At 39.9% G+C, this 24,886-nt stretch overlaps 1 long non-coding RNA gene across 1 annotated transcript in view; it reads right to left on the reverse strand.

The window, feature by feature from the left end:
* The window catches only part of LOC129478355 (uncharacterized), a 108,464-nt gene that overhangs the window by 62,824 nt on the left and 20,754 nt on the right, over nucleotides 1-24,886 (reverse strand). The window contains exons 2-3 of the long non-coding RNA XR_008656409.2: nucleotides 6,146-6,230; nucleotides 3,315-3,485 (exon numbers count right to left, since the gene is read on the reverse strand). This is a non-coding gene — a long non-coding RNA (uncharacterized lncRNA). The remainder of the gene's footprint in view (nucleotides 1-3,314; nucleotides 3,486-6,145; nucleotides 6,231-24,886) is intronic.

Genomic DNA, 24,886 nt, shown 5'->3' on the forward strand with positions numbered 1-24,886 from the left:
GGAAAATAAATGATCCTGGGTAATTGTAGAAAACTCTGAAAATAAGTATTTTCTAGTGAAAATTCTAAAGGGCTTTATCTAATGTGGTAACAAAGTGTATAACTCTCTTCTATCCTATCAAGAAGAAAGGTACTCTTTCCTTTTCAGAGGAAACAAATTTCCAATTGTCATGTGACAGCTACATTCAAATACCTTTTTCTATTCTGAGGAAGTGACAGACTGAACATGATGAAATGTGATCATTTTTTAAAATCTGAAGTTTAGGGAATAGTGCACAGTATAACCTTATAAACAAAAACACACTTTTAGGCTGAGTGTGGCAGCTCATGCCTGTAATCCCAAAACTTTGGAAGGCCAAGGCAGGAGGATCACTTGAGCTCAGGAGTTTGAGACTAGCCTGGGCAACATAGCAAGACCCTGTCTCTACGAAAACCAAACCAAACCAAAATAAAAAAACACATTTTTATTGTTAGAGTTTTTCTTACCTGATTTATCACCCCATGTTACTTTTAAAATAAAAAAAGTTGCAAAATTATTCTTACATAGTACAATTCTTCCAAAATGTGCTATTTTCAATTTTTTAACTGAAAAGTTTGTCTGTAAAACTTTCTCTAGAATAACGCCTCCCTTCATGGTTTCAAACAGTTTAATAGCAGATCAAAATACAGGCTCAACATCAGCATATTGAGATGTATCCAAAATAGGAACACTTTTTTTGTGTCTAAAAATAAACTGCTACTGTTTCAATATGTGGAACAAATAAAATGGATTTGGAAGGGGAGCTCACAGCACTACTGTGTGACTGTTCTTTTCATTTATTCCTCATAAATTAAACAATGCAAATTTAGCAATAGTTTTGCCCAGTGGTTGCCAATTTGGGCACCAACTTTCTTGAAGAAATAGCCTGATTAGAAAATAATTGTACTTCTTCCTCACTAGTGTTACCACACCTGCACTTTTCATTTGCTCTAAGGTACAGTGGCAAAACTGCATCTTTCAACCCTGCCTCTTTTATCTGATGTAGTGGATGACAGGTAATCTAGCTGAAAGTTCCGACAATTGCACCACCAGAAAAACACTGGCTGATGAAATCTGAGCAGTTATCACACTAACCATCACCTGTCAAGCCTCTTGCTTCAATTTAAGGGCGCATCAATTTTCTGAAGAGGAAATCAAGGGCAAAGAATAAAAGCGCTTCAGATAAACACTGACAAAGGCCCTTTCTGCCTTTTTTAAAAAAATTTATGATGGGATGTACTATCATAGGTTGCTCCGTGAGGTTTTATCAACTGTCCTGATACATCCCAGATAGCTCAGAATTCTCTGGCCATTGATGAAGTACTATACTTGCACTTACTGAAAGGGCAGAAGATTTCCAACTGAAAATTACTTTCACTAAATACCACAAAGATATTGAAGGCAGAGAGAGCCTGGAGATGGAACAAATGACAGCTGCATATAACAATGAACCTCTCAGTTCTCGAGGCTGGCAGACAAGACTGATTAGAGTAAGAACATGAAATAATGTTTTCTTAAAGCCAGGGAGCATATTGTGTAAAGTGTCAGGTACAAAGAGTTCATATGTTCTTTGTGGTGAATTGGGAACGCCATGCTGCCAGCTGTATTACAGTGTGGCCTGTTACAGCTTCCAGACCAAGATTTTTTTCCTAAATCTATCTAGTTACCACACTCAAAATACACATGCAAGTCACGATGAAAGAAAAGATAAAGGGTTGGAGAAGTAAAAGATATAGTAAAAAAGATTTTGTGAGGCGCTTGGAAATTAGTGCTTAACAAAATCAATCTGTTTGTCTTCGGAGATTGAAAGCCATCAGGTTGAGGTGCTGGGCCTTATCTATAATTCTCCTGGGATATCAGGAGAGAGTATTTTCAAAAGGGAACCAATGTGTGGAGTAAATATTAGTTTTGACTGGTCAAAATATTATATATTTATTAGTATAAACTAATGAAATATTAGTATAAACTAATAAAATAAAAATAAAAATAATATTTTATTAGTTTATATGGTCTGATATGAGGCCAACTCTGTGAAACATTCCCACTACTGATAGTTCTGACTTCTCTTCCATCCAGTGGAACACAGACTTGGTGTATTCTAGAGGCTATTGGAGTTTTTGAAGGGAGAGCCAAGTACTCACTCTCTTGGTTTCTTCAAGTTGTGAGTCATTTGGGAGATAGACAAAACAGTCAGGGATAAAAAATATCAGCTATATTAGCATTAAAGTGAGATTGAAGAACAAGGGTTGGACTCACCTGCCTCAGTAGGTTTACCAAGCAAAAGACAAGAGAATGGGGCCAGTCTACAAGCTGGAAAGCCCTAAATAAAGGAGGCAAAAAGAGTGTAGACCACCTGCATGCAACTGAGCCTCTTTTCAACTGTCTCAATCCAGTAACCAGTCTCTCCTTTAGGATAGGACGAAAAGGAGGGCAGCGTATAAAAATAAAGATAGTATATTCTGAAAGAACGGACATTTGAATTTTGTGCACCAAAGCCCTACATTTCCCAGTGCCTTTGTTTGTTTATGGATTTGTTGGTCAGTTTGTTTTGGGTGGTGATGAAAGGAGAGTATTAGGAAGCCTATTTTGCCTTAGTCCAAGCCAAATTCCCCAATCCAGTTTTATCAGCAGTAAAACTACGTGATGTCCATATTTCTCCTCTCAAATCTTAGAGTAGAAAGCAGTATCACTAAATTGCCCAGTAGCTCAGACTTGCCCAGATATCAACTGGACATTTTCCCAGTGGCCTATGAGAGCAAGTTGATTCAGTGGAAGTTGAATCTATAATGGAAAAATTTTATTTTGGAACAGTGGTGCTTTAAGTCTGGCTCAGCTCTAGGCAGTTTTGTATAATCGTCATTGTACTATTGACAAATGATATACTATTGATGAATGATTGACAAAATATTAAAATCACCTCATTCATGAAAATGACCCATCAGAGGCAGTATTATTATTCCCCTTCACCCTAGAGAAATATTTCTGAGGAAAGACGAAAGAAAGGGAGGCAGGTGAAGCAAAAGGCATGCAAAGCCCAGTCTTTCCCATTTACTATTAAGCTACCCGAAGAATGAAAATTGTAGCATAGTGTTTAAGAGCGGAAGTGCCAGATGTAGGCGGATCTCAGGTTAAATAGGACTGCCGCCTTCACTAGCTACTGTATGGCTTTGACAAATTAGTGAGCTACCCACGCCTCAATTCCTCCTTTCCAAAATGGAGATAATAACAGAATCTAACTTGTAGGGCTGTTATGAGGATTGAATTAGATATTGTATTTAAAATGTTTAACAAAATACCTGGAACAATGTGTAGGCCTGCAGTAAATGTCAGGTCTGATCGTTCTTAGCTCCCAGTAATATGTTGAGAGGCCATTGACCTTGAACTCATTTCTCCTCTAATAGAAGTAATTCCTAGAAGACCTTTTCCAATTTTTGAATCTTGCAATGTGTCCCCAAAATACTCAGTTCCTTCAGGACAAAACATTAAAACAGACATATTCTATTTTTTTTTTTTTTTTTTTTTTTTGAGACGGAGTCTCGCTCTGTCACCCAGGCTGGAGTGCAGTGGCGCGATCTCGGCTCACTGCAAGCTCCGCCTCCCGGATTCACGCCATTCTCCTGCCTCAGCCTCTCCGAGTAGCTGGGACTACAGGCGCCCGCCACCATGCCCGGCTAATTTTTTTTTGTATTTTTAGTAGAGACGGGGTTTCACCGTGGTCTCGATCTCCTGACCTCGTGATCCGCCCGCCTCGGCCTCCCAAAGTGCTGGGATTACAAGCGTGAGCCACCGCGCCCGGCCTTAAAACAGACATATTCTAAATGGTGGTTTCACAAGAGAAAAACCATTGGTTGTTTTTGACCTGTCTATGTAACAGATTTCTTATTTGCATTTTTCATGACACTTTGAATCCAAACCCCAGATATGTTTTGCTGTATTCTCTTAAATAGTGAAATGGCTTTAATTATTATTCAAATGTAAAAGCAAGGTAGGGACTTCTCAAGACCTCATAGTTATCATCTTTACACATTCATTCTTCTTGCTCACATTTTCCCAAAGTGGAGTTCTGTCATAAGATGCCACTTTTTAAATTTACTTATTTCTTCTAAGAAGCTCAAAACACTTACAGACATCTCATAAATTTGTGCAACATTTCTGTGACTAACAAATCAGTGAGGAAGAATAAAGTTGAAAAAAAATGAGGTATAGAGACAGTGGATGTTGACCAAGTTACCAGATGACGCTATGCCAAGGTGGGGTACCTGCCAGGTCACTGAGCCTTTCACCTGAGCCTCCACTGTGGCTGGGCAGTGTGGGCATTCCCAAAGTGTGTGGCTATCTGATTTCAATATTCCTCAAAGTCCTTCTTATCATGACTCCTGCCTGTGCATGATGACCTCAATTAGGCTAAGATAAGAACGGATTTTACTTATTTTCTCCAGCACACCATTAGATAGGCTAGAAATGTTTGGTTTTGTCTGCTTTTGCATGATGAAGAAAGCAAATTAACAAATTTGAAAATTATTCGATAGATTGTTCATCCTCTCTATAAGGATAAACTCTTGGGATTCTTGCCCATTTTTCTCCAAAAAGGTGGGAAAAGAAGGGTTTTATTTTTTTCTGTTTTGTTTTGTTTTCATTTCTCATCATCATTTAAAAATATATTTTTTCGTGATAATCTTGTATTATCTGACTATTTCCAGCCTTCTTATCCCAGAGATACTACACAAGAGTGAAAGGAAGACAGCAATTATGTTTAGACAAAACTGGGCTTAAGTGCCACTTTGTTGGGCAATGTTCTTAATAGCACTAACCCTTTGTTTCTTGTTTGAAACTGAAGTTTGGTGGGATAATTAAATGAGATAATTCGAGGCAGGCACACCCAAAAAATCACTTACAAAAAGTCTCTTCATTTGCTCATTTTCCGTCCTCAATTTAAGTATCACTGTTTCATTTTTTCCCCAAAGATACTCTAATTGTATTTATGCTTGGATCAATCCATTTGGTTTTTGTTTGTTTGTCTAGGGGTAGGGGAGGAGGAGGGAATGCTTTTATCTATTTAAAGTGGCATTGCCACTGGGCGCGGTGGCTCACACCTGTAATCCCAGCACTTTAGGAGGCCCAGGCAGGTAGATCACGAGGTCAAGACATCAAGACCATCCTGGCCAACATGGTGAAACCCCGTCTCTACTAAAAATACAAAAACTAGCTGGGCATGGTGGCAGGTGCCTGTAGTCCCTGCTACTTGGGAGGCTGAGGCAGGAGAATTGCTTGAACCCGGGAGGCAGAGGTTGCAGTGAGCCAAGATCACGTCACTGCACTTCAAACTGGCAACAGAACGAGAATCCGTCTCAAATAAAAAAATAATAATAAAGTGGCATTGCTTTCTTACAAAAGTTATGCAGAGTGCCAGTGACCTGGAGGTTGAACCTACAAATGTGAAATATTTATTTTGGAACAATGGTGCTTATAGTCTGATTTGGCTCTAGGCAGTCTTTTATAATAGTCATTGTACTATTAATTTTGGCATAGTGATGGGCAAAAAATAGGAATCATCTCATTTATGAGTAAGAGTCATTAGAGATGGTATTATTTTTCCCCTCATCCTATTTTAACGTTGGTAATTAAGAATGGGGTGGCATAAGGCATTTTGTCCTGTCAAATTAATTTACAGATTAACAAAGCCTTGGGAATCATTGTTTTACAGCAATAATTACACTTTGGACAGAAATAGCAAAAATGAAGAACCAGGTATTTGAACTTCTGTGATTACGTAAGTAGGAAAGCAAATTGACTAAATTCTCTCCTGTGAACAGCATCCTCCTTGGGCAAGGAAGATGTTAGCAATCATAAAACAAGGTGGGCGGATGGATTTTTCTTTTTATAGTGGCACATCAAAAATAAGACAGCTTTCTCTTTTCTGTGGCTTTGGGATGGGGTACTCTTTCCATCTAATGGAATTAGAAAGTAAAAGTATATTCTTTATATTGTATTTTAAGCTCTAGATGAAAGTTGCTATGTCAAGATAATTGATAATATAACCTGAGGTATTTGTTTCTATTGCTTCAAATTTTTGGGAATGCCCAGCAGGAAAAAAATAAATAAATCTGTTTTTCCACTCATAAAATACCTTGAGTTTAATGCAGTTCTTTTCTTCATTTTTGGAACCTCAGTATTTCCATCTTTCTTCAGGCAATTCCATTTCACTGCTCCTCCTACAAGTCATTTAGGACACAATGAAAAATATAAATTTAGCACAACTTTGATCTTCATAATTTTTTTTTAGAAAGTGGTGTAATTGGTTAACACGTAGTAACAAGTTTTAGGGCCAAAACCATGGCAGAAAATTTTATCTAAAATGAATTCAAATTAATTTACACATTTTTATTATAAACAAATTATGGTGGAAACCTCTAATCCAAAAGACCAAGCATTCAAAACGTTCAGATTGAGTCAAAACAACACCTCTACTAAAAATCAGTGAGACCCCTTCCTTAAGAGAATTCTCTTCTCTTATAAGGAATGGCATTATAGAAGCAAGATCTACAGGGAATTCCTTTTTCTGCTTCCATCAGCTTCTGATTGGCATACCCAGAGCTCAATGCAGCTTTGTTTGCTGCCACTGGTAATTATGACATCTATGACTAAAATGTGGAGGTTGACCTGCCCCACTTATCTTCAGTTAAAAAGCCTTCCTCAGGAAATTCCACCAACTGCACACATCAGTTTGTGAAAACTTACATGATTCTGACCACAGAATAAGCTATTTCTAAATCTTTGGCTAGAGTTAGGCCAAGTACAAAATCTGAATATAAAGAAGTAATGAATTCTCTTAAAAAAAGAAACTGCTCTCCTAGAAATATGAAATGTGTGACCACTTTTTTTCTTCCTTAATCACCTAGAGGCTTGTGTTGAATTTGCGCATGAGCCTGTCTCTTCCTGGGCCTGTGTTATACCTGCTTGCTCCTTATTTCTCTCCTCAGGTTGCATAATTAACTTTTTTATTCAGCAAAATTATTATATTTTTGTTATTCTAAAGCCCCATTTCAAATAAGAGATGGTAATGGTGCTCAGAATTGCCTAAGCTGAGCTCTCATGCACTTTAACACAAGCAGTTGTTTTTTTGTTTTTTTTTAATACTTTTAAGTTCTGGGATACATGTACAGAATGTGCAGTTTCGTTACATAGGTATACACGTGCCATGGTGGTTTGCTGAACCCATCAATCTGTCATCTACATTAGGTATTTCTCCTAATGCTATCGCTCCTCTAGCCCCCCACCCACAACAGACCCCAGGGTGTGATATTCCCTTCTCTGTGTCCATGTGTTCTCATTGTTCAACTCCCACTTACGAGTGAGAACATGCAGTGTTTGGTTTGCTGTTCCTGTGTTAGTTTGCTGAGAATGATGGCTTCCAGCATCATCCATGTCCCTGCAAAGGACATGAACTCATCCTTTTTTATGGCTGCACAGTATTCCAAGGTATACATGTGCCACATTTTCTTTATCTAGTCTATCATTGATGGGCATTTGGGTTGGCTCCAAGTCTTTGCTATTGTGAACACTGCTGCAATAAACATACATGTGCGTGTGTCTTTATAGTAGAATGATTTATAATCCTTTGGGTATATACCCAGTAATGAGGTGGCTGGATCAAATGGTATTTCTGGTTCTACATCCTTGAGGTAACACCACACTGTCTTCCACAATGCTTGAACTAATTTACACTCCCATCAACAGCACAAAAGTGTTCCTATTTCTCCACATCCTCTCCAGCATCTGTTGTTTCCTGACTTTTTTAATGATTGCCATTCTAACTGGCATGAGATGGTATCTCATTGTGGTTTTGATTTGCATTTCTCTAATGACCAGTGGTGCCGAGCTTTTTTTCATGTTTGTTGGCTGCATAAATGTCTTCTTTTGAGAACCTAGGAAGTCAGGCCAACATTCAAATGCAGGAAATACAAAGAACACCACAAAGATACTCCTCAAGAAGAGCAACCCCAAGGCACATAATTGTCAGATTCACCAAGATTGAAATGAAGGAGAAAATATTAAGGGCAGCCAGAGAGAAAGGTTGGGTTACCCACAAAGGGAAGCCCAGTAGACTAACAGTGTATTTCTTGGCAGGAACCCTACAAGCCACAAGAGAGAGTGGGCCAATATGCAACATTCTTAAAGAAAAGAATTTTCAACCCAGAATTTCATATCCAGGCAAACTAAGCTTCATAAGCGAAGGAGAAATAAAATCATTTATAGACAAGCAAATGCTGAGAGATTTTTTTACCCCCAGGCCTGCCTTACAAGAGCTCCTGAAGAAAGCACTAAATACGGAAAGGAAAATCTGGTACCAGCCACTGCAAAAACATACCAAGTTGTAAAGATCAACACTATGAAGAAACTGCATCAACTAATGGGCAAAAATAACCAGCTAACATCATACTGACGGAATCAAATTTACACATAACAATATTAACCTTAAGTGTAAGTGGGCCAAATGCCCCAATTAAGAGGCACAGACTGGCAAATTGGATAAAAAGTCAAGACCCATCAGTGTGCTATATTCAGGAGACCCATCTCACATGGAAAGACACACACGGGCCCAAAATAAAGGGATGGAGGAATATTTACCAAGCAAATGGAAAGTCAAAAAAAGCAGGGGTTGCAATCCGAGTTTCTGATAAAACAGACTTTAAACCAACAAAGATAAAAAAAGATAAAGAGGGCCACTGCATGATGGTAAAGGGATCAATTCAACAAGAAGAGCTAACTATCCTAAATATATATACACCCAATACAGGAGCACCCAGATACATAAAGCAAGCTCTTAGAGACTAAAAAGAGACTTAGACTCCCACACAATAATAGTGGGAGACTTTAACACCACACTGTCAATATTAGATAGATCAAACAGACAGAAAATTAACAAGGATATTCAGGACTTGAACTCAGCTTTGGACCAAGTGGACCTGACAGATATCCACAAGAGCTCTCTACCCCAAATCAACAAAATATACATTCTTTTGGGTGCCACATGGCACTTACTCTAAAATTGGTCACATGATTGGAAGTAAAACACTCCTCAGCATATGCAAAAGAACTGAAATCATAACAAACAGTCTCTCAGACCACAGTGCAATCAAATTAGAACTCAGGATTAAGAAACTCACTCAAAACTGCACAACTACGTGGAAATCGAACAACTTGCTGCTGAACGACTCTTGGGTAAATAATGAAATTAAGGCAGAAATTAAGAAGTTATTTGAAACCAATGAGAGCAAAGAGACAATGTACCAGAATCTCTGGGGCACAGCTACAGCAGTGTTTAGAGGGAAATTTACAGCACTAAATGCCCACGGGAGAAAGCAGGAAAGATCTAAAATCAATACCCTAACATCACAATTAAAAGAACTAGAGAAGCAAAAGCAAATAAGTTCAAAAGCTAGCAGAAGACAAGAAATAACTAAGATCAGGGCAGAACTGAAGGAGATAGAGACACAAAAAACCCTTCAAAAAATCAATGAACCCAGGAGCTGGGTTTTTTCTGGAAAAGATTAATAAAATAGACCACAAGTCAGACTAATAAAGATGAAAAGAGATAAGAACCAAACAGACACAATAAAAAATGATAAAGTGGCTATCACCACTAATCCCACAGAAATACAAACTACCATCAGAGAATACTATAAACACCTCTACGCAAATAAACTAGAAAATCTAGAAGAAATGGATAAATTCCTGGACTCGTACACCCTCCCAAGACTAACCTGGAAGAAGTTGAGTACCTTAATAAACCAATAACAGGTTCTGAAACTGAGGCAGTAATTAATAGCCTACCAACCAAAAAAAGCCCAGGACCAGACAGATTCACAGCTGAATTCTACCAGAGGTACAAAGAGGAGCTGGTGCCATTCCTTCTAAAACTATTCCAAACAATAGAAAAAGGGGGACTTCTCCCTAACTCATTTTATGAGGCCAGCATCATCCTGATATCAAAACCAGGCAGAGACACATCAAAAAAAGACAATTTCAGGCCAATATCCCTGTTGAACATCAATGTGAAAATCCCTAATAAAATACTGGCAAACCAAATCCAGCAGCACAGCAAAAAGCTTATCTACCACAATCAAGTCAGCTTCATCCCCAGGATGCAAGGGTAGTTCAACATATGCAAATCAATAAACGTAATCCACCACATAAACAGAACCAACAACAAAAACCACGTAATTATCTCAATAGATGCAGAAAAGGCCTTCGATAAGAAAAGGCCTTCATCACCCCTTCATGCTAAAAACTCTCAATCAACTAGGTATTGATGGAACATATCTCAAAATAATAAGAGCTATTTATGATAAACACACAGCCATTATCATACTGAATGCTGGAAGCATTCCCTTTGAAAACCAGCACAAGACAAGGATGCCCTCTCTCACCACTCCTATTCAACATAGTGTTGGAAGTTCTGGCCAGGGCAATCAGGCAAGAGAAAGAAAGAAAGGGTATTCAAATAGTAAGAGAGGAAATCAAATTGTCTCTGTTTGCAGAAGACATGATTGTATATTTAGAAAACCCCATCATCTCAGCACAAAATCTCCTTAAGCTGATAAGCAACTTTGGCAAAATCTCAGGATACAAAATCAATGTGCAAAAATGACAAGCATTCCTATACACCAATAATAGAGAAACAGAGAGCCAAATCATGAGTAAATAAACTCCCATTCACAATTGCTACAATGAAAATAAAATACCTAGGAATACAACTTATAAGGGACATGAAGGACCTCTTCAAGGAGAACTACAAACCACTGTTCAAGGAAATAAGAGAGGACACAAACAAATGGAAAAATATTCCATGATCATGGGTAGAAAGAATCAATATCATGAACATGGCCATACTGCCCAAAGTAATTTATAGAATCAATACTATCCCCATCAAGCTACCATTGACTTTCTTCACAGAATTAGAAAAAACAACTTTAAATTTCATATGGAACCAAAAAAAGAGCCTGTATAGCTAAGACAATCCTAAGCAAAAGAATAAAGCTGGAGGCATCATGCTACCTGACTTCAAACTACACTACAAGGCTACAGTAACCAAAACAGCATGGTACTGGTACCAAAACAGATATACAGACCAATGGAACAGAACAGAGGCCTCAGAAATAACACCATACATCTGCAACCATCTGATCTTTGACAAACCTGACAAAAACAAGAAATGGGGAAAGAATTCCTTATTTAATAAATGGTGTTGGGAAAACTGGCTAGCCATATGCAGAAAACTGAAACTGGACCCCTTCCTTACAACTTATACAAAAATTAACTCAAGATGGATTAAAGACTTAAACCTAAGACCTAAAACCATAAAAACCCTAGAAGAAAACCCAGGCAATACCATCCAGGACATAGGCATGGGTAAAAACTTCATGACTAAAACACCAAAAGCAATTGCAACAAAAGCCAAAATTGACAAATGGGATCTTATTAAACTAAAGAGCTTCTGCACAGCAAAAGAAACTACCATCAGAGTGAACAGGCAACCTACAGAATGGGAGAAAATTTTTGCAATCTATCCATCTGACAAACAGCTAATATCCAGAATCTACAAGGAGTTTAAACAAATTTACAAGAAAAAAAACAAAACAACCCTATCAAAAAATGGGTGAGGGACATGAACAGATAGTTCTCAAAAGAAGACATTTATGCAGCCAACAAACATGAAAAAAAGCTCAATATCACTGATCATTAGACAAATGCAAATCAAAGCCACAATGAGATACCATCTCATGCCAGTCACAGTGGCAATTTTTAAAAAGTCAAGAAACAACAGATGCTGGTGAAACTGTGGAGAAATAGGAACACTTTCACACTGTTGGTGGGAATGTAAATTAGTTCAACCATTGAGGAAGACAGTGTGGTGACTCCTCAAAGACCTAAAACCAGAAATACCATTTGACCCAACAATCCCATTACTGGATATATGCCCAAAGGAATATAAATCATTCTACTATAAAGATACATGTATGCATATGTTTACTGCAGCACTATTCACAATGGTAAAGACATGGAATCAACCCAAATGCCTATCAAAGATAGACTGGATAAAGAAAATGTGGTATATATACACTGTGGAATACTATGCAGCCATAAAAAGGAATGAGATCATGTCCTTTGCAGGGACATGGATGGAACTGAAAACCATTATCCTCAGCACACTAACACAGGAACAGAAAACTAAACACTGCATGTTCTCACTTACAAGTGGGAGCTGAAAAATGAGAACACATGAACACATGGAGGAGAACACCACCCACCGGGGCCTGTCACGGGGGCAGGGGGAGAAAGAGCATCAGTATAAATAGCTAAGGCATGTGGGGCTTAATACCTAGGTGATGGGTTGATAGGTGCAGCAAACCACCATGGCACAAGTTTACCCGTGGAACAAACCTGCATGTCCTGCACATGTATTAACTTAAAATTAAATTAACTTATTTAAAAAAGAAATTTTTGCTTAACACGTGGAGGTTATTATTTTTAAGTTAATAATGATAATTTTGTATTCCAACATCCTACTTCAATGTATAAAATTTCTCTTCAAAGAACAACCAGGCACTCAGAAAACGGTACAGTACTTGGTGAGATTACCGTAGATGTGAAATAAAAGAACAAATAGGGGTACCACCCTATAGGAAAAGATGAGAGGTCTGATTTTTATTTTTCCTGGTACTTTTATTTTTCATGTTTGAGCTGGTTTCACACTTGTCCTCCCACACACACACGCACACACACACACTCACCAAATTCATAGATGATGAGAAGGCTATGGGTAGTTTAACAGGAATTACTGACTAGTTTATTTTTCCATGATGCTAGTTGTACATACTGAGTTGAGTGACGTGAGTTATAAACACGAAATTGCCTAGAAAGCACAAGAACCTTGGCTAATATTCACAGAGTAGAGTACAATGCTTTAATACAGCTCAATGATTTAATGACAAGTAGGGAATTACTATAAAATATAACTCTGGGGAAAGGCTGCAAGCAGCGCCTGCTAGCTACACTAAGAGATCCAAAATGGATTCCAGGAAGAGAGCACAATGCCCAGCTGCTGTGCTGGTTGCCTGTTCCTCCTATACTGTTATTACTGTTCAACAGTCCTGAAATCTGAATGACAGTGGCCTGAGCCCTTTCAAACAACAGAAAGAAGGTCAATTTTTGTAATGAGGAAATGGAAGTGGTGGTGCCGAAGATCACTGACCCTTACAGTTTCTTGTGTGATGAAGGAGTAGTGAAGTGCACCAGGAAATTATGGTGTAGGGAAACAGTGACACCAACATCACAAAACACAGAACCAAGAAACAAGTAACAAATGCACTAAAATGTGCATAAATCAAATAGATGCTATCAACCCTGGGTTTATTCCTATTCTCAAACTGTGAAAAATTGGGCCCAACAGTTCTGCAAAGAAAGGACAAGACAAAGGGACAAAAATTAAGTTCAAGAGTCTAAAACGATATTCTTAACCAGGGATATATTTAAAATATTGGGCAACTAAGATGGTCTAGGTACTGATGGATCAGAACAGGTGCTGGTTGAGATGCTAGAGCAGGATCCATGAGGCCTACAGCCCTGCTTGGGATCACTTTGTTAATTCCCAGATCTAGGCTTGTTTTAGTTAGGGGTTCAGGGAGAAGCTGAGGCAGCTCAGGCAAAGAGGTGATGGTGAGTGCACTTGGTGCTGGGGCTAGTGGTTGCTCACCAATGGGTGCAAAATTATTTCATTATTTTAATATCTAGTACAGGCTACCAGTGCATTCCAGTGGAACATCAGCCACTATTCTCACTTCTGGTTGCATCTACACCAAACTTACTCAGACATTACTTTGTGGTGGAAAGCAAGGGAAGCATAGCTTCTTAGCAGGGCTAATTGAAAACTTGTGTTTGATATCTCATTGCCTTCTTCATGTTTCACGTTCTTTGGCATTATGCTATCACAACATCCTCATATTCACAACCCAGGAGTTTCTAAACAAGGCAGGAGATGTGCTAAACTTGCTAACATAATTAATGAAGTTTATTCCACAGGGTAAGAATCTGATGCTTGATTATATGATGAATCAAGGAGCTCAAAAGACTTTTTGTGAGGGCATCCTATACTTCTCTTGAGAATAAAGCAGAATTGTAATTCTGACTAGGTTAGATCAGACCTAACAACATTTATGGAATTGACAGCTTTACATTTTTATTTAATTTTTATTGATCTAATAATTATGGTAATCTTAAGGGACAAAGTGGGAAATGTTGGCAAATGGGATATGAAGATTTGGAAATATCTTTTTTTATTAATTTTTTTTGCACACAAAACAATAAACATTTTCTAAAAATACATACAAACAAAAAGATGCATATCAAATATATTAGGAAGGTTGCACATGGGAAGACGGGGAATAGAAATGGGGAGTGGGAATTAAAGAAAATAAATGAGACAGGGACTTTGTATGGATCAATGATAATAACTCAATCCTCTATTTGACAAAGAAGAAGGAGAAGGAAGAGGAAGAAAAAGAAAGTGGGATAAAGGATCAGAAAGCGAGGAAAATAGAAAAAATTAGAGTATGACTACAGGGTAGAGCTGTTTTGTTGTCGCTGGGTTGGTTGGTTGGCTTGTCTGTTGTATTTTTCATATGTTTCGCCATGTTGGCCAGGATGGTCTCGGACTCCTAGCCTCAAGTGATCGACCCGCCTCAGCCTCCCAGAGTGCTGGGACTACAGGCGTGAGCCACCACGTCCAGCCCCCACATTGCTTCTGACCTCCGTGGTAGACCTCCCAGACGGGGCGGCCGGGCAGAGGCGCTCCTCACTTCTTCCCAGACGGGGCGGCAGGGCAGAGGCGCTCCTCACTTCTTCCCGGACGGGGCGGCCGGGCAGAGGGGCTCCTCACTTCTTCCCAGACGGGGCGGCCGGGCAGAGGCGCTCCTCACTTCTTCCCAGACGGGGCGGCCGGGCAGAGGCGCTCCTCACTTCCCAGACAGGGCGGCCGGGCAGAGGCGCTCCTCACTTCCCAGACAGGGCGGCCGGGCAGAGGCGCTCCTCACTTCCCAGATGATGGGCGGCCAGGCAGAGGCGCTCCTCACTTCCCAGTCGGGGTGGCCGGGCAGAGGCGCTCCTCACTTCCCAGACGGAGCGGCCGGGCAGAGGCGCTCCTCACTTCCCAGACGGGGCGGCCGGGCAGAGGGCTCCTCACTTCCCAGATGGGGCGGCCGGGCAGAGGCGCTCCTCACTTCCCAGTCGGGGCAGCCGGGCAGAGGCGCTCCTCACTTCCCAGACGATGGGTGATCGGGCAGAGGCGCTCCTCACGTCCCAGACGATGGGTGGCCAGGGAGAGGCGCTCCTCACTTCCCAGGCCATGGGCGACAGGGCAGAGGCGCTCCTCACTTCCCAGACGATGGGTGGCCGGGCAGAGGCGCTCCTCACTTCTTCCCAGACGGGGCGGCCGGGTAGAGGCGCTCCTCACATCCCAGACGATGGGCGGCCAGGCAGAGGTGCTCCTCACTTCCCAGACGGGGTGGCGGCCGGGCAGAGGCGCTCCTCACATCCCAGAGGATGGGCGGCCAGGCAGAGACGCTCCCCACCTCCCAGACGGGGCGGTGGCCGGGCAGAGGCTGCAATCCCAGCACCCTGGGAGGCCAAGGCAGGCGGCTGGGAGGCGGAGGCTGCAGCGAGCCAAGACCACGCCACCGCACTCCAGTCCGGGCAACACCCAGCACCGAGTGAGCGAGACTCCGTCTGCAATCCCAGCACCTCGGGAGGCCGAGGCGGGCAGAGCACTCGGGGTCAGGAGCTGGAGACCAGCCTGGCCAACATGGTGAAACCGCGCCTCCAGCCAAAGGAGAAAAAGCAGGCAGCGTCGGCAGCCCGCAGGCCGGGGCAGGAGAATCACGGGAGCCGGAGGCAGAGAGTCTGCAGTGAGCCCACTAGATGCCAGCCTGGGCAACAGAGGGAAGAAAAGAAAGAAAAAAAGGAAGGGAGGGAGGGAGGAAGGAAGGAAGGAAGGAAGGAAGGAAGGAAGGAAGGAAGGAAGGAAGGAAGGATGGATTTGGAAATATCAAGACTTGTGAGGGGGTCAGCCGTGGTGGTTCCTGACCCACCTAGCATGCCCTTCCTAGCACTTTGGGAAGCTGAGGCAGGAGGATCATTTGAGCTCAGGAGTTTGAGACCAGCCTGCCCAACATAGTGAGACACTGTCTCTATTTTTTTAAGGCAAAAAAAAAAAAAAAAAAGTGTTGTAAGGGACATAAAGCCCAAGTATTAGTTATCTTGTAATATGGAGAAAACGTGATCACTTCAAGATGATTCTACTGACAGTGGCTAAGACCTTAAGAGATGCCTGGAAGGATAAGGAAACTGCAACAACAGCAATGACATCCCTGAATTTTTTTTCCCCATGTGACAATGGAGGAAAAGCCCAGGCTAGTTAAAAAAAAAAAAAAAAAAGGAGACACCCAGACACCAAGAGGAAGCCAGGACACATGGCAGCAGAAGGACACAATGTACCACAAGCCTGGAATTTCATTCATAAACATCTAAAAGAAAGATTTAATGCCATGAGCTGAGCATCCAAGCAGGTAAGTTTTCATAAGGAAAAAAAAGGTTTTTCAGGCTACAGACAGATGAATATTTCAGCCTAATTTTCAAAAATCATTATTAAATCCTTGGAAAATGCCATTATGGAGCTAGACACTATCTTTGACTTGAAGTACAATAAGCAAATGCAGAACAAGCATAGGGGTCGGTGGTGGAAATGGGTGAAGACATCATGTATATCTTCATCTACTTTGCAATGTACTAAAAATCAAAGTTTTTTTTTTTTTGAATAGTCAAAGGAAGATAACCTGAAGTTTAAACTTCTTTGAAATCTTAGCCTTCAAGAGGCATCTTCTCTGAGGCTACTCATAAAAGGAGGAGGGACAAAAATGACCATGAACTTGAAAAACTAGGTACCCTCTCACACATTTCAAGCTGACATCTTAAATTAATCATAAGTGAGAAGAGTTGTAAAGAATGTAATATTGACATTTTAAAATACAACTTTATCACTCTTTTCAATAAATTCAATGGAATATAAATGCCACAGTGATTTCACATCTACAAATGGATCACCGAAAAATAGATTCAACTAATTCTTTTAAACAGTTGCCAATTTTGCATGATTCTTTCTTTCTGTTGAAATTGTGTTTTCACTCCTCTTTTTGCACACAATTTTATCTTACTGTAATAAGTGTTTAATATTTGAAAGTCTTTCATTGATTATGTTATCATACGTCTCTGCAACAACAACAACAACAAAAATATACACTGAAATTTTTAACTTAAAAAATGGCCTGCCATTATGAGGCTCTAAACATTAGAGCCATCTGGATAGTTTTTATTGAAAGTATTAGCAATATTCAACTTAACAAAACAATATAAATACTTCAAAAATATTGTTAGAGATTACTAAATATAAAAAATAAAATTTTGTTGGGATTGCCTCTCCTTATAAGATGGGGTTGATAATTATGGAGTCTTAATCAGAGCAGGCCTCTTCCATACACCAATAGATAAATTGTCCCTTTGGATGGTACCCTGGGAATTTTAAACCCTGGAGCTACTGTGATGTCTACAACTTTTTGGTGTAATGTAATCCCAGCACTGTTATTGAATGCCCCACTTTCCAGCACAGTTTCCAGTGCCCAAAAGTGCTCATTGATTGTTGGTTTTCTGGGTCTTCCACTGTTAGTTTTCTTGGTCTTCTTGTTTCTCATCCTTCTAGTTCCCATCCTTGTTGGGGAAACCACTAGCCTAACAACTATTCCATTTCCAAGGGCTTAATTTTAATAGGTTTTCTGAGATAAACAGGTATATATAGAACCTTCTCTTCATGTCACAGCATTTTCGTTACGGCAGGAAACAGATTTTTTTAAAGGCTTATAGTATCGATGCACATTTAGTTAAGTGGTTAATGCAATATATACATATAAATTTCTAAGTCCAATTCTACTGAGAAATCAAGAAGTTCCATATAAGAGCATTTAAATTATGACATTCATTGCAAAAATACACTACCGTCAAAAGCTCTATTTCTTTTCCAACGTTAAATGCCTACAGTATGTCAAGAAAGTAGAAACTGCACTTGCATATACAATACCTGAAACACTTGATTCATTTTAATAGCCACAGATGGTGTTTTTGAAAATCTACTTTACCATTAGCATAAGTAGACCATGGTTTATTCACATGCAGTGACTTCTGTGCCTACCCCTGCCTGAGTGTACCACCCGCTACTGTACCACAGTCTGATTCTACACCTCTCCAATGGTCTCCCAATCTCTTGTCAGATGGTGAAAGGCACTCTCCTCTGCAGCAACATTTTTTAACTGGAAAAAATAATAATAATAATAGTAATAATGGCTTATTTTCTTTTTTTAACCATAGATTATTTACCACTATTACTTTTTTGGCTATGATATTTCTGCTTCTTTTCTAAAGAAATGTGCAAAGTATTTAAAACCCCTTTAAAAAATAAGTAACATTTTGTTTCAAAATACAGATGTTAGGAGAAGTTCTTTGTAAAGGCAAACTACTGCATTTTAAATGTATTTGTTAGAAGCCTTAATATAGCAACTCCGCAGTAATTGCTATTTTATAATCTCCTGAATATTGAACTCTTTATTATGCAAATTAATACTCTTTGGAGTATGCACTCGCATAGCCATGGAGTTCTTTTTTGTTTACATATTTTACTTTTGCAGCTTTTGCCAGTCAGTGTAAAGAGGCATCTTGATATTTACTGATTCCAGGCATAAACAGATTTCTGCCAGACATGTGGCAGCTACGCTTCATGTTCTTTGTTTTTAAATTAAAGAAAGACATATGGCAGATTTGCAAAATGAGAAAGAAAAAAATTTTTTGGTAACAGCTACAAGTTTTCAGCAGAATTTTACTCTCATGACTGCAGAGCTCTGGGGCCGTGCTACGACTCTGTAACCCACAGAAGACTGTGGTAGCATTAGAAGATGTATGAGATTGAGCCATGTAAAACTGTCATTTCGGGAGTCAAAAGTGGCAAATGGTATGATTTCATATGGCTCAACCTAATAGTTGCTACATATGTGCCCTCTCCTCAGAGGACACTCCACAGCATAGACTTCCTCAGCAGACTGCAGAGGTACCACCCACCCCTCCCCGCCAGGAAATATTTTCTACATTTGGTGAAGCTTCATAATACAATTAATTTAAATAGTTTCAGTATATTCTACCAAATCATTTCATGAGTATAGACTTGCTATTAAAGTAGGTATCTGTTTAATCCTGCACTGTCTTTCTTCTCCTGGGAGGAACAGACCCTTCCACAGTTCAGGAAGCCTCAATGAAGGGTCAGTGATGCTGACCTCGGGCAGAAGTTTGAAGGAGTAAACAAAGCAGAATGAAATGAACTTACAAAAAAAAAATATGTTGAACTTCTTGAAGCCTGGTTGGTGATAGCTTTACTGGGCTAAAATTAATTCTACCTTGCATTTGTATTAGCACACCCAACAAGGTAAGCAAGGTGTTCTATTATTCCCATTTTACATATGAGGACGCTAAAGCTCCAAAATATTAAGCAACTAACTCAGGGTTACCAGTGAGGAAATGGCATAGCCAAGACTAAGATCCCATTCTGTCTGTCTCATAGTCGATTTCCTTGGAAAACAGTACTTGAACATTCAAAATACTGAAAAGAATACACGTCCAACTTCTTCTTTTAGTCCTCCTTTCTATCCTCCCCTGCTTAGTTCCCTGCCCACATGCTAATAAGGGAAAATGACCTCATTAGCGTGGCAGGTTGGATGGGACTCCACAGAGTCAAGCACTTCTCTACTTCTATGATAAGGCAAGAAATAAAAATGGTGAGAAACATATATTTCTCAGGAGAGAAGAGAGGGTAAAATAGAAAGTAAGCCTTTTATAGATCTCATGAGAATGAAGATCAAGGATTTTTGTATCAGTGTCAGACAAAGAAAGGAAGGAAAGACCCTTTCCCTTTGGCAGGGAGAGCCACAGTATGAAGTTTCCAGGTTTTATTTCCATCATAGTAACATGAGTTGAGTCTACCCTGTGGACAAAGCCCTGTGATATAAAAGAAAGAACACACACCCTCACTGACCTAAGAAATGAGCTTAAAGAAACAAATGGAAAAAATGCACACCAAAGGAACATATGAGAGTTTAAATACTTGGAATGACAGATGTCATAAGAGATTAGCCATAAAAACCTGAATAGAAATTGGCCCTCAAAAAGCTGGGAATTCTAAAGAGATGCTTACAATTTCATATAATTGTCAAATACTGGAGCAAAGCAAGATCAATACACTTTGAGAAAAAGTGCTTACCTGTCTGAGGTGCCAAGTGGCCTGGAAATACCCAACAATACTTAACTTTAAACTCTATTCATCTAGCTTCACCATAACATAACCGTCAATAAAAATAACCTGAATTTGTGTAGTAACTTTTCTCTGTGGACTCAAAGAAAAACACAAGAGAAAATGGTAGAATGTGTTTTAAATAAAGTCCATTATCTCTATCAAAAATATGCTGTAATCAGTATTTCCACTCCAAAGTGCCTTTTTAATTTTGCAATGATGTATAAAATTCTTGTCACATGTCAGAGTTAAATTAATTTTTAAAGTCAGCTAATTCGAAAGGCAGAAGACTCTCATCACATTGTCTACTTTTCTGTAAATATGATAGTTTTTGTTAGAAAGCACATTTACTCAGAATCCTATGGCCCCATGTTTCTGACTTTTTGTCCTAGATCAGTTTGTGTAGCCAGCTCTTTTTGTATGGATTTGGATAATAAACTTGACTCTTACCAAGAAAGTAAGATATGAAAGCTTTTGAGTTGTAAGAAATTTGTTTAAAAATAATATGTGAACTTATCCTGTCTCTGAAAACTCAGACATCCAGGCCACTGAAGCCTATGGAGAGAAAACAGCTCCTGAACTCTCCAGGTTTATCTCTGGGTGGGCACAGGAGTTCAGGGATTTCATGTGGGCCTCATTTGTAACCTGGCACGTAAATCCAGAAAATATAAATATGCAAGTATTCCAACCAAACTCAGACCAACTTCAGAGTTTACTAAACGGAGAATATCAGACAACTTGAAAATCTTAAATGTGTGTAAAACAATAGAAAATGTATTCATGCTTTGAATGTTTTTAAGTGGCTCAAGTGTCACTTCTAATTTTCATTGTGCACATTACCAAACTATTCTTGGCCAGAGCATTTTGGGGACCCTAAAACAGAGGTGAAATAATAAATCAACATTCTTGGCTGAGTGCGGTGGCTCAAGCCTGTAATCCCAGCACTTTGGGAGGCCGAGGCGGGCAGATCACAAGGTCAGGAGATCGAGACCATCCTGGCTAACACGGTGAAACCCCGTCGCTACTAAAAATACAAAAAATTAGCCAGGCGAGGTGGCGGGCGCCTGTAGTCCCAGCTACATGGGAGGCTGAGGCAGGAGAATGGCATGAACCCCGGGGGGTGGAGCCTGCAGTGAGCCGAGATCGCGCCACTGCACTCCAGCCTGGGTGAAAGAGCGAGACTCCTTCTAAAAATAAATAAATAAATAAATAAATAAATAAACAAACAAACAAACATTCTTCTTAGGTATAATGCAAAGGCCAAGCTTATATGTCACATCACATACAAGTTCTTTTCTCTCCTCATTCATCAGCTCTCAGTAATGTTCCATTGTGGGTGTCTCTCTCTCTCTCCCTTTGTGTATATCATAATCAATGCACACATATAATTTTATTTTCACTAGTCATATCTATCCCTCAGCCTAGTGTATTAAATTCCTAGGGCTGCCATAACAAAGTACCACACACCAGGTGGCCTAAAAAACAGAATGTTATTGCCTCCCAGTTTGGAGACTGGAAGTCTGAAATCAAGGTGTTGGCAGGGCCATTCTCTATCTAAACCCTGCCACTTGCCTCTTCCTGGTTTCTGGTAGTTTGCTGGCAATCTTTGGTTTTCCATGGCTTGTTACATGCATCACTCCAATCTTTCGTCTTTACATGGTGTTCTTCCTGTGTGAGTGTCTGTTCAAATTTCCCCCCTTTAATCAGGACACCAGTCATGTTGGATTAGGTACCATCCTAATAACGTCATCATAATCTGGTTAAATTTGCAAAGATTCTATTTCCAAATAAAGTCACATTCTGAGGCTCGAATGTATTTTTTTAGGGAGGGACACAATTTAACCCACCACATCTGGAATCAAGTGCTCATTTAAGAAGTAATTCACTAAATAATCCATAACCCTTTAATGGCACAGTCTGTATCTTCCTCTTTGATTCTTTATGCCCAGTATAGTAGTTTGCATAAAGTAGGTATCTTATAAAACTTTACTGGCTGCATTGAGAATGGGAAAAAAAATAATTCCAATGTTGAGATCCTAAACTCTAATCTCATAGGATGCCTCCCACTTCATGAATTCAGCGTCGGTTTTCAAATAGGTCAATATACTGAATGGCTGGAGGGACAAGGAAGAATCCACGTCATGAGTCCTCACTCAGTGCAACCTCTGTTTCTGGTAGCGGCACCAGTAGTGAATATCCCACAGCACTGAATAATAATAGCTACCCATTATTATAGGCTTGCTGTTAAGCCAAGCATATGATTTATCATCTACATACAATTTATCATCTCATTTTATCCTCAAAATAACTCTAGGTGGAAGAAACTATTATTATTGTTGTTCTCATTATTCCAATAAAGAACTGGATCTCAGTGCTAGAGAGCATTGGAGGCAGAGGGCAAACACAGGTCTGTTTGCCTGTGCTCCCGCCCAGTGGGCACGCTGCCTACTGCATGAAAACAGACCCAGATGGGACTTGAAGAGCTGTGTCAAGACCCTTCTTGAAGAAGCTGCCATAGCAGTTAAAAGAGGCCTCGTGGAATCCCCACAGCAGGAATCTGTGGCGATAGCAACTGGATTCTTTAAAGCAGAAACAATGCCCTTCTTGTCTGCCCGATGGAGCACAGTCCTGAGTTGATCTACTGTCACTTTTACCTCCAGCTCAGGCCTAACGACTTCCTCTTTAAATCCTCAGCTGCCAGCATGTCAATGGTCTATGACCAGCCTTAACCCAATTTTATTTATTTTATTTTATTTTATTTTATTTTATTTTATTTTATTTTATTAGACAAGGTCTGGCTCTGTCACCTAGGCTAGAGTATGGTGGCGCAATCTTGGCTCACTGCAACCTCCATCTCCTGAGCTCAAGTGATCCTCCCACCTTAGCCTCCTGAGTAGCTGGGACCACAGACGTGTGCCACACGCCCAGTTAATTTTTTGTATTTTTGGTACACATGGATCTCATGTTGGCCATGCTAGTCTCAAACTCCTGAGCTCAATTGATCCTCCTGCCTTGGCCTCCCAAAGTGCTGAGTCACTGTGCCTTGCCCAGCCAATTCTTTACAGTAAATCAATCTCTCTCTCTCTCAACTGGGGTGTGTGTGTGTGTGTGTGTGCATGTACATATATATGTATCTCCTATTGCTTCTGTTTCTCTAGAGAACCCAGACTAACACAGTCAACTGTGAAAAATGGCAGATTACATATTCCAGGAAACAAGCAACAGGTGGCTTTGCCAGTGAGGCACAAAAAGTGGAAGTTGTCTGTATGGAAGCAGCCGAACAGCTGAGCACCATGAGGCAGAGGAAATGGGTTTAAACACCACAAACCAGCCAGAAGAAAGAGACCTGACAGCAAGAGTGATTCAGTGCTGCATCCAAGTAACAAGAGTTAGCTTGTAAGGGGATACAAGATCTGGAAGAACTTGGAGAATGACCATTTTTTGTCGAAAATTGAAGGGGGGATCTTGCCTAGAAGTAAAATTTAGGCTGAATCACTTCTTGAGTTTCCTTCTGATACTAAGATAGGTTTATTTAGCCATTTGGAAGTCCAGGGAAACTTCTAGAAACACTTAAGTGGAATGATTAAATACAGGCAAAAGACGGAAATACTCATAGAAATAAAAATCCAGGAGTTAGACAATTTGCTATCACTGGCCATGATTATTCTGTATTTATAAATAAATGTATACATCACTCAGACTAGGGGAAAGCACAGCTCCGAGAGTTCATTTTCTGAGAGCTACAGTTCAATCACAGAATGCTTTACATATACTCTACCATTTTTCAAACTCTGCTGTTTGTACCTTAGGAGTCACTGTAAGGGATCTTTCCTGGAGGAAGAGAATTTAAACGGAATTGGTGGCCCTTTTGGAGAGGAAGAGTTGGTATCCCCTTGGGTCTTCTAGAATTTGCATAGAATGACAAGGTAGAGAATGAGAAATACCCTTAGCACAGCAATTTTCATGTTCTACTTGTAGGACAGAAGGGTTGTATTTAAAATTTTTCTAATAGACTAGCTCTCCTAACCACCTTTGTCCATTATTCTATTCATGCAATCCATCATCGATGAATATATGAATACTTATGTGTCACTGTAATATCTATAGCATTTTAGTAGGCAATTCCCTTAAAGACTGCTGCAGTGTTCTATGAACAAATATCAGTGGGCTCCCATGACCCTCTTCTAGGCCAATTTTTAACCTGATTAATTGGAATTATAATATCACAAGGCAAAGTATAGTGGAGAAACAAAAATATGAGGCACAGTACCAAGACAGTGAGTTACGGACACAAGTGTGAGCCAGAATTCCAGCTGCCTTAACTAAGAAAATGAGTCTCACAGATGTGGTTCAGCGGAGGGTAAGATAAAAAAAAGTTAGCCTTAATACTAGTGGATTATTCCAGGAAATTCTTAAAGGTCTTCTTTGTTT

The sequence above is a fragment of the Symphalangus syndactylus genome, chromosome 3 (assembly GCF_028878055.3).
Source record: "Symphalangus syndactylus isolate Jambi chromosome 3, NHGRI_mSymSyn1-v2.1_pri, whole genome shotgun sequence".
Lineage (NCBI taxonomy): Eukaryota > Metazoa > Chordata > Mammalia > Primates > Hylobatidae > Symphalangus > Symphalangus syndactylus.